We start from the raw sequence: 11707 nt of genomic DNA, 5'->3' as shown, positions 1-11707 counted from the left end.
TGGGCAGGTGGACATCACATTACTATACAGATTAAGCACCAGGGGGCGCCATTATAATGAAGTAAAGAGAGAGGTAACTCGGTTTTCCTGCTGAATTATATTGAAATGACATTTATTGGTCCTACAGCCCCTTCAATACTGGAGAAAAGAGTAAACAATTCCCCGTCCTTTCATCCAGACCATACAGTCAGAGCCCCCCCATAACCCCAGTCACACACAGCCTTCCTGTGCCCACTCCTCTCCTGAGAAGATCTTCACCTCCATCCTCCTCAACCAAAAACAGTGGCCGAGTATAAACAGGTGAAAGGGGTTTGGTTTGTGGGAGTGGCCTAACAAGGGCGGGGCATAGTCTACATCAAAATGCCCCCCCCCCCCCCCATTATGGCGTCTTACCACCCGGAGGAGAAGTGTCCACGTGAAGGCGTGTTTCCTCCAGGACAAGCTGTCGTTTCTATGGCCACCAGTCCGGGGTTTATATTCTGTAACTTCTGATTGATTTTCGTTTCATTTTTAGAAAGTGGGGAAAAAATAATTGTGCAGTTTATTTTTTCTTTTTTACGGCGTTCGTCAGGCGGGTGAACAAAGGGTGATTTATTACTGTGTCTCCTTACAACATGAAGCAATGAAAACTATGTGTACTTTATGTACACAAACAAATTGACTTTGATCCGAATTTCAGGGAAAATTTGATTTGCCGCCTTCCTGGTAATGAATCTTTTTTTTCCCTAAAATAGCGGGCAAAAAAAACCCCGCAGATTACCCCTGAAAGGCCTTAATATTTATCTCAGATGCCGCGGTCAGCAATAAATGTGGCATCTGAGGGGTTCAATGACTGGGGGTAGGGGGGGCAGTGCGATCGCCTTTCCTGTACCAACTGTAACTGTACGACCACATCCAGGAGCTCACCACAAAAATGGCGACACAGTCAATTTGTGGCACCGCCCAGGGGTTAAGGAAAATTACCAGCAATGAAAGAAGCTAAAGATCTAAATACTGCCCCCCGTGTGCTGATGGTGGTAATACCGCCAGGGGTAACCGTAATGTAATCCGTCAGCAGATTACACTGCACTACGTGAGGGGGCAGGGGCCTCTTCTATTAGCCAAATTAGCACAAAAAACATTGTGGAGTAATCAGGGGGTACAGCACATACATAGCTTATGGGGTCTCACCTCTCCCACCCCTCAGGACGGTGACTGACCTACACTAATGGACTGTCACTAGGAGAATGGTGGTCCATAGCGCAAGCAACAGTTTCAGGCAGGGTTAGCCTAAGAAATCGCCATCTAGAAGAACCGGCAGAGCAAGAATTTCACTGCAACAAAGGGAATTTTTGTTTTAAACTGACCTCGACCAATGACCTCAGCACTATATACAAAATAAATCCGTCCGACCACTAATTATACATCGCAGTTCCCTAGCTTTCCAGTTGTCAGGCCCTCCACCTGCCACCAAAGAACATACAGAACTCAACGTTGAAACTGCAACACCAAGAAGGAAAAGTCATGGAATTGTGTAAATCCCAGGAAGGATAGACATGTTAATCATATGCAAATGATAACAAAAATGTAAATTGAATATTCAAAATATCTAAATTATTTCAGTATTAAGTATGAGCTCCACGTGCAGATACACGGACTTACACGCCGTGGCAGCCATTAGTGAGGTTATTTACGGTTGTCTGAGGAATATTCTGTCACCCTGAATGCACTTGGGCACACAAATCATCCAGATTTGCCGCCAACCAATGACGTCCGTCTGAGATGTGCTTGATGGGAGACAATTCCGGAGATGCTGCAGGCAATGCTGGCACGTTTAGACCACACAGGCTGCTTAGAGTCGCCCGAGAAACTTGCAGCTTAGCGTTGTCCTGTTGAAAAAACAGATCCTGGGGCACTTTGTAGAAATGGCGTACCACTGGTGCCACGACCAAATCAATGTAACGCTGAGCTGTTAGTATATCTGAAATGAATACTAGAGGGGTCCGGCTACTGTACATTATGCCACCCCACACCATAATACTAGAAGTAAGACCAGTGTGATGTGCCCTTGTGAAGGCCTGTTCATAGAGTTGCCCACGTGGTCTCCAGGACAATCTTCAACTATCATAGCCTCCACAACAAAAGCTGGACTATCCTTGAACAGGATAGACCTCCATGTCATCCTCCATTGCTGTCTTGCTGTGCTCCATGATAGCCTTTGAGAGGGGTGGCATAAGGCCAATGAAACACCTGTCGGGCTCATTACCCAATGTGGTGAAGACCTTCTGATGGTTTGTGAAGATACTATTTGCCGCCCTAAGCTTGGGGTGTGACGTCCACTTTCACTTACAGTACAGAATGGATCACTACACGCCGTTTTTCTAATCAGATGATCCGTCAATGCAGAGGTTCTCCTCTGTGCGCCTCCTGCTGTCATTCCAGTTAGTTGTCATTCTCCCAACCACCAGGACACACAAAGTTGAACATTGGTTTATTACTCCAGCAAATCACTACATGTCTAGGACAAGATGTCAGCAAATCTCTCAGTTTGTTGTAGAAATATTAATATTAGAAATCCGCTGCTCACATCAGGCTTTGTGTAAGGAAAGGCAAATCTCTAAACCGCAGTCAGCCAAAGGTGTTTTCATGTTAAGTTCTGCTGAGCAACTCCCCTTCCCCCTGCCCAGTCTGTTTATTTTATTTACTCACAAAAGGTGTAAAAGGGGCCGGCCCATAACAAGGATGCAGGAAGTGATGACATACAGGAAGTGATGACATACAGGAAGTGATGACATACAGGAAGTGATGACATAGGAAGACAAGACACCATCATTTAGAATAACCTAGCCAGCTAACAAACACATGTACAGTATACAATAATCTACCATTACCACTGGAGTTAATTTTATCCAGCCTTGCTCAGTGATCAATGCCAGATAAAGTTACTATGATCCTCATGCATGTTTATTTACAGGACAACGTCATTATCTCCAGCGGCTGATCAGGCGCACTAGAGACAACAAACGCACGTTCCTTTTATTATATTGTTATAACAAATGCATCCACCACGCCAAGCCAATAAATCTGCGTCTTGCGCGGGGGCCCTAGCCGGCGTCCATACATCAGCCAACAAAACACTGCTCTGCAACAAAACACATCAGTCTCCCCGGCCCACAGCCCAGTGCATAGCACATGGACCATTCGCCGACGGAGACCTCTGCGCCCAGCAGCTGTGACAGGACATACACAGGAAGATATCCACTCCAATGGTTTACCCTGACACTGAGAGACATGATGACAATACACAATATATTAGAAACACATCCTAATAAAATTTCCACAACAGTCCCTCCTCTTTGTCATATGCTCCGCAGTGTCCCTCGACGAATCTTGATCTTCTTCTTTGAAAAAAACATTCCTGAATCCATAAAACAAAACAGATGATGGAAAACAGAAAGTCAATCGTGACACGTAGCTTAAAACTAATCTTAACTCTGAGATTCTTTTCTTCGGGAGCTGGTGTTTCACGCTGGTCGCCAGCTGGTTTGGAATCCTCTGCATCTGGTCCATGGTTTGGTCTTCAGGGCATCTTGTCTGTTCGGGCTTCGGTAACTCGGTCGATTAGACATCAGGAACATCTCACTCCAGCGTATAGAAGGAATGGAAACAAAAAAACATAAGTACATGTCCTATTTCCTTTTGCCCGGATCCAATGGAAATCCAGTGAGCCCCAAGACCTCCCAAAGCTTTAATAAGGATTCCAACCCTCACTAGTCATAGCTCCGCCTCTGCCCTGCTCCTGTCAGTATGGGCCTGTCCCTTGTCAATGGTGTCTGCTAGCCAGGCATAACCGTCATCTAATTCACAGAAACCCTCCTCTGTACGCTCTACTGATGTTTCTCGGTGATCTCTCTGACTGCCTCAACGGTTTCATTGAACAACTCATCCACTATGGACGAGAAACTCCCCATCCCGTCCAGCCAGAAAACAAATCCCTTCCAGCTCTCCCTGCCCTTCTTACCTCCTTCCACACCATCAGTTTCTCCCAATCGGCTGCAACGTAAGATACAGGGACAAGCTTCACCAGGACACATGAACCTCTGGCATTAGGGGGAATTACCTTATAAGCAGCTAACCCGCATAGGAAATAGTACGGACCCGTCAACTCCACACAAGAACTTCTGACGGTCACGGACTTCCAGTAATAACTGAATAGACTGAGGGATCGCTCCCTGAGTCTGAACGTCCCACCCTTCTTTCCAGCAGATATAATCTGGTTTATGGGTGTTATTAAAGAGATTGGGGGTTTCATTAGTAAGGTTGACCGTTATACCTTCCTCACAAATGGAGGATCCCACAAACGTATGCCCTTTACCACATCTACGGGCTGCCTGGACACCCATACAGGATTAACAAGAGAGGAGCAGGAGCCAGAGCTATTATTAAACCTATAGCTGATATTACCCTCTAGGAATGTAAAACCAGTGTAATCAACAAATGTCTCCTTGGGGCCCTGGCTAGTTTGAGGTGCGTTTCCCTCCCTAAACATTAAACTGAACAAATAAACAAAAGTGATACTCTTCATTCTTTGACATAGTTGAGCAGCTTCTTGCAGTGACCCGTGTGGATCCAGTTGTCTCGTCCCTCGAACTTCAGAGAGGTTGGCGTCATCAGCAGCACCTGGAATGGCCCAAGATATCTCGGCTCTAGTCCCGTCCTCGGATGTTTCTTTAGCACGACCCAATCACCTGGTTGACTAGAATGAACACTGGTTATTGAGTCTGGGTCCGGGAGAAACTCCCGAACCCGGTGGTGGACATCGGGTGATAACCCGTGGGGCTGCCTGGGGGCATACCTGATGGAATAAATGGTTACAGCGGAACATTCAGGCCATAGATCGGCCGTGATTTTTACCTTCTTTGCAAAAATCCGACCCAAGTACAGTCAAAGAAAAGGCAGTCGTGATGGTTCTCAACGTAATTCCCTACTAGGTTAGAAAATTGATTGACATTTGAGAGGTTAGAGTAAAAAGTTTGAAGATCGTTGTTTTCGGCGCCACTTTCCCCCCTTCTCATCGTCCTTAAAACCAGGACGAAGAGAAGCTGGATTCAACATGGTGCATCATCTCAAGGTTAGATAGAGAGATGAGGGAGGGATGAGAGAGAGAGAGCGAGATAGAGAAAGAGAAAAAGAAAAGCGACAGTTGGGGACTCACTTACCTCGGGTACTGGTTGTTTCAGTAGGCCCGGGTATAGTGGATCCGGCCTGTTTCATCAAAGTCAGCCCAGATAGAGCCTCCACTGCTTCCTGCATCGGATCCCTAAACTCAGTTTACCCCTCAGGCCAGGTGCACATCACTTGGTTCTTCCGGATTGAAACTGGGTTCTGTACGTCCTGCTTAATTACCATGATTGACTTTTTCAGTCACAATTGCGCTACCTAACTTCCAGAGGGATACTCCAATTAGTTCCCTTGGACCACCTACTACATTCTTTAAGGGGCTTTGTGGCCTTCACCCCGTAACTAGATCTTTAGTACTGAGACCCGTCTGACCCCACGAGGGAACTATCCCCCCCCCCCCGGAAAATGGATCTGCCACAACCCATCCTTGGTTAACCAAGCCTTACCAGTGTTGCCTGCGTCCAGGGACACACTTTTGACCGTACACGGAGGGTACCGACCGGCTCATTCTTACGGTACGTCTTAGACTTTTACACAGCCTATGTCGGACAGCTAGAAATCTCTTGCACTGAGGGCGGCCTATTGCTTCTCTCAATGCTATTTCCACTCCCACAGGGCATTTAAGCCAGAGCTCCTTTTGCTGGATTCCCAGTATGCCTCCTAAAGGGCTATACACACAGCTGAGCTGCCTGTGTTTGGCCAGCAACGGCTAGCCAATAAATGAGACCCGCTTTTCTCCAGCTCAATGTGGCTCCTCTAGTCAATCTCCTGCTGATTAAGTAAAATAAATAAGTGGTTAGCCTCTGGTTGTTAAAGAGAGAAGAGTCCTGGAGTGTAGAACCGTCACTTGGAAAAGAGAAATAGAAGGAAAAAAAGTATGCTAAGATTGAATATAGAACTGCAGAAAAATATAAATATAAATTAATCAAAGAAATACCCAAACAAAAATAGACAAACATAACTGAAAATAAAATCGAAAAAGATGGCAAAATATGAAAAAGGAAAAACTTGATTACAACAATAAAACCTAAAAATGAAAATGGATTAGAAAAAGAAGACCTGTAAAAGGAGAGAAAAAAAAACATAGAAAACTTCAGTTACAGGAAGTCTTGCTATATACTAGATTCAGTAAAAAGTAAATTTTAACTTAAAAACCGAAACTCAAATACAAAAACCTCTTGGAACACATACAACTGTATAGGACTGAATTAACAAATCAATGTCTTGGAGGGTTCACCTGAAACTGTACAAGAGAATTTCTACCCACCCAGTCATTGAAATGTTAATTTTTCCCAGCCCCAATTCAAGAAGCAGGATTTAACATTGCAAGGTCCCAAAACCGTTTTTTTTTTTGTTTTGTTTTGTTTTTTAGGGGGAAGGGAAAAATCTTTTTAAATTAGGTCTCAGAGTTCCTCCATTTTCTTTAAATACAAACAGTAAGATAGTTTATAAAGACCTTAATTTACCCTTCTCTGGCACACAAAAATTATAAACTCTACTGAATTCCAGGAACCGATCTCTTTCCTCTTTGAGTTTCATATTTTCCCATTTTAACCGTTCCTATTGGGATTCAAAATCTGCTTCATTGATCAAAGACCTTGGCTGTCCCTGACTTCTCTGCCTTTGGAAAGAACCATGTCTGGGACCATTACCCCACCTTGCTGAATAAACCACTTTACTTCTAGGTGTGGTTCTGGGGTACTTAACATACCTGTGTCTGTTGCCATTAGCAACGTCACAATATCGTGCAATGTGCCTGTATTGCCTGCATGCAAAACAAAGGATAGCTTGCCTGCCTGCACAATACCTTGTCTGGGCACATGGTGATTTGACTTGGTGTACAACATTAACTATCCTAGCATGACTAGATCCCACACTGCTATCTGTATTGAGTCCACTTACCACGGACTCATCTGAGGAATCTTCTGGCATTGTGTAAATACTTCCAACTCCAGGATCAGACATATTGTCCATCTCCATCCCTAAGTCGGATCCACTATCTGAACCCCAATCCTCAGACTTCCTCATGCTTACAGCCCATACATTGCCTCTAATCCTAGACACATTACGCTCTAACAGTTGCTTCACTGACTCTGGCTGCACTAAGCACTGAGAATGTTCATCTTCTGTCCTCCTGCAGAGAGCAGACAATTCCCTTACAGCACCCTGTGCATGCGTCAGGCTTTCAGACAACCATTCATTCTTGTTTTGGAGCTCAGTATTACACCTCACAGTACATTCATAATTAGCGCTAGCTTCAGCTGCCTGCTGGACAAGAGTTCTCAATTTAACAATTTCCACTTTTAAATCTTCCACTTCTCCTTCCAAACTCAGCATCAGCCTACAAGACTCCTGATATTTATCCGCTATCCACCCAGCAGCAAAAATCAAAGCATACTTGCCTTTCCTTTTGCGCCATTTTTTGGTACCGATCAGGTTTGCTACACAGTTCTGAGCCTGCAACCATGGATCAGTAGATCCCTGCATAGCTTGAAGAATGGCCGCCGTGTCCCTCAACTTTGCAACTTCTTTAAAAATGCTTTCCATTGCACAAGAAAACAAAACACTGGTACCAATTTCTAGGAGTTGTCCCAATACTTTTGGCACAGAACTACAAGTACCTCATTTCTACACTGTAGTACTCGTATTAATTATGCCAAACAAGTCTACAATTCAGTGTAACAGCCACAGATATACAAAACATTAAGCAGAATAATCAACTATAGGAAGATTTCACCGCTAAACTGCCACTTATGTTCACACAATGATTCCTGTATCAGACTGGTCACTGAGCTATACCATAACCGATTACTCAACTGATATCCAGCACAAAACTTATCAAAACAAAATCAAACTGTACATAGAAAGTTACAAAAGGACAAGATAATTATTCTGGACAAAACTAACATTTCAGGCAAATACAACCAAATCACTTTCCATAGCAAACTAACCAAGATGGCCAACAAAACCTCATGTCTTCACACACCACACAAAGGAAATTAAAGATGGCCGACAAACCACATGGCTTGACACAAAGGAAATCAAGATAGTGTCTACAAAATCCAGCAATAGAAAATCCAAATTAAACGAAACAGTTTCTAAATTCCCTGTTCCCCACCCCCGAAACCAGAGCAAAACCTCCACTCTGCGGGTGATTTACAGGCTAACAATATAAAAATACTCTCTAAATGCTGTCTCTAATGTACAAACACTAAAACCAATTGCTGCCTCTATAAAATCGACTCTTACAAAATCACAGTAATATAAAAGTTAAGAAGTTAAAAAAAAAAACAATACCCTGTACTACTCAGCACACACATTACAATCTCTGTACAATCTCTGTACAATCAACACAACAGAAAAACAGTTACCTTATCCTTACACCCCTTGACGCAGCAGATAACAACCACATACACCAAAAGGTTCTTTCAGTAGATTTTTTCAAAACTTTCTCAAAAATGAGAGTAAGGAAAAGGATATTACCTTATGCCGGCCTTTTTTGCTTTTTGAAAATTAAGCTGTGTTTCCTTTAAGTTCTGCTGATAACGGGGAAAAAATTATCTTCCTAACTGTGCTCGCCAACTGTTGTAGAAATATTAATATTAGAAATCCGCTCGCATCAGGCTTTGTGTAAGGAAAGGCAAATCCCTTAACCGCAGCCAAAGGTGTTTTCATGTTAAGTTCTGCTGAGCAACTCCCCTTCCTCCTGCCCAGTCTGTTTCTTTTATTTACTCACAAAAGGTGTAAAAGGGGCTGGCCCATAACAAGGATGCAGGAAGTGATGACATACAGGAAGTGATGACATACAGGAAGTGATGACATAGGAAGACAAGACACCATCATTTAGAATAACCTAGCCAGCTAACAAATACATGTATACAATAATCTACCATTACCACTGGAGTTAATTTTATCTAGCCTTGTTCAGTGATCAATGCCAGATAAAATTACTATGATCCTCATGCATGTTTATTTACAGGACAACGTCATTATCTCCAGCGGCTGATCAGGCGCACTAGAGACAACAAACGCACGTTCCTTTCATTATATTGTTCTCTTAACAAATGCATCCATGCCAAGCCAATAAATTTGCGTCTTGCGCGGGGGCCCTAGCCGGCGTCCATACATCAGCCAACAAAACACTGCTCTGCTGAACACATCAGTCTCCCCTGACCCACAGCCCAGTGCTTAGCACATGGACCATTTGCCGACGGAGACCTCTGCGCCCAGCAGCTGTGACAGGACATACACGGGAAGATATCCACTCCAATGGTTTACCCTGACACTGAGAGACATGATGACAATACACAATATATTAGAAACACATCATAATAAAATTTCCACAAACAAGTTCAAGTTCAATTTTTCCCTTTCAGTTTGTGACAAGTGGTGATAACTGGCACGTTGACGAACAAGAGGCATCTTACAACCATCCTACATGACTTGATCTGACTTTTAAGATTTGTTGCCATTTCTTTGGAAACAGGAAGGCGTCCCACTAGGAGGTGGCAGTGAAGACAGAGAGGGCTCCACTTAAAGGCTTCTCTGGGGCTGCAAGGGGAAGGAGCAGGAGGAATGCTGTGACCGCTGGCTACATGACACGGTGTCTTGGTTCACCTCCATGTCATCCTGCTGTGAGTGAGAGGAGTAAGCCATCCAATCCACAATCTCATCCTCTTTCTTCTCAATTATAATGTTGCACCTTTTCGAAGCCAAGGAGAACTACTACTACTAGTTCTAGCTTGATTGCCTGTGGTGGTACTACCTACATTCTGGCTCTGGGAGTACATGGTGTGGTCCTGGATCTTTAGTTTAGAACCCTTCGATATTCCTGAAATTTTTTGGCCTAATGTACAAAGTCACGCAAAGTATGGAACAGTTTGCAAGTCTGTTTTCTGGAACCTAAAGACAGAGAGGTGAAATACAATGTCCTTCCCTTTCCACAAACACCCCAAGGACACTACTACTGACAATTGACTTCGGAAATAATACAGTATCGGAACCACTAGCAGATTTTAGCCTAATGTCTTCTGTACGTTCAAATATGCAAATTCTGAAAAAAGCTAGTGTAAAACACAGTTGAGATTATTCCTCCCCACCCTCCCACACCAACACGTGGACTGTCTGGAGATGCTGTGTCACAGATTTCACAGTATTTCATATTATCACCCAAAGATTTGAAATTTTACCCTCTGTATTATAAGACACACGTCTGTCTTGAAATGCCTTGACACAGATTTCGGACTAGTATTTCACATTTTCACTCAGAGATTTCAGATGCACACTCGTGCTCAATTTTATATTAATATATTAATATCAAAGCAAAAAACAAAACATTGAATTGTCTGGAGATGCCCTGCCCCTGACACATCATATTTGAGACTAGTATTTCATGTTTTCACTCAGGCATTTAAAATGCTACCCTCTGTATTGTAAGATACACATTGCACACATGAATTGATATTTTCGCAACCATGCCCCCCCCCCAAAAAAAAAAAATAAATAAATAAATAAATACAACTGTCTGGAGATGCCTATACACTGATTTCAGTCTAGTATTCCATGTGTTTTCACTGAGATTTCAAATGTTATCTATCCTCTGAATGGTAAAATACATATTGTACAGTTGTGAACTTATTCCCCACCACAAGAAAACTAAATTTATGTTAAAATGGGAAAATATTTCTTGCAGTTGGCTGCTTTTGAGGTTCTGCAGCAGCTGGAGCTGTGTTAGACGGCAGTAACTGCCGTAGAAGACATACCCAGCCTCGGCTCTTCACTCCTCATTCTCTGGCTCACAGCTTTCCCTGCCTTTCCCTATTCTACACAATTCCTCTTCTTTCTAGCCTCTCTCTTCACCGTCCCTCACACTAGAATAAAAGCTTGACTGTGACTCTGCACTGTCCCTATTATCATTTTCTGTCAGACACTGCTATACCCACCGACCCTCATTCACAGCCCAACACAGAATGACCTTCTGCTCATTCTGCTAGGGCACCTCCCTGCCTGCTGTAGCACTGATTGGCTTTTAGGCTGCCAGACAGCCTGGATGAGCCATCAGGGCAACCCCCCTCCCCACATCCCCCACTTCCTCTCAGTGTCATGTGGACACCCTTCTTCCTCCTTCATAATTTTTCCCACCTATATGTTCAGTAAAATGTCACCGCACACCATTTTAATGTATTTGTCCAAAGCGAACCTGAAAAGCTTCAGGTTTATCTGCTAGATGAAATTTTAGGAAGTTCCTATCTAACCTGGTTCGTTAAGAACTGAGTCGCTCATCTCTAGTATATATTTATATATATTCAACAAACTTATTATTCAAAATTCCTGAAGCACCTGCTTCCTGCAACAATGTCCTCAATTGGACCTGTTCTGCAGACGTCCGTTTGGTGATATGTAAAGGTGTCATAGGGTATGTGGATGAATTTTACATATAAACCTGCATTCAGCGCCACAACTGACCCACCCCTCTCAGCAGTTCTGACTAGGAGGTCGGGATTACTCTGGATTTATTTTAAAGCAACGCATTAGTCAGAAACTGACT

Source organism: Bufo bufo, chromosome 1, assembly GCF_905171765.1.
Source record: "Bufo bufo chromosome 1, aBufBuf1.1, whole genome shotgun sequence".
In the NCBI taxonomy this organism is placed as follows: domain Eukaryota; kingdom Metazoa; phylum Chordata; class Amphibia; order Anura; family Bufonidae; genus Bufo; species Bufo bufo.
This window is presented reverse-complemented; position numbering follows the sequence as displayed.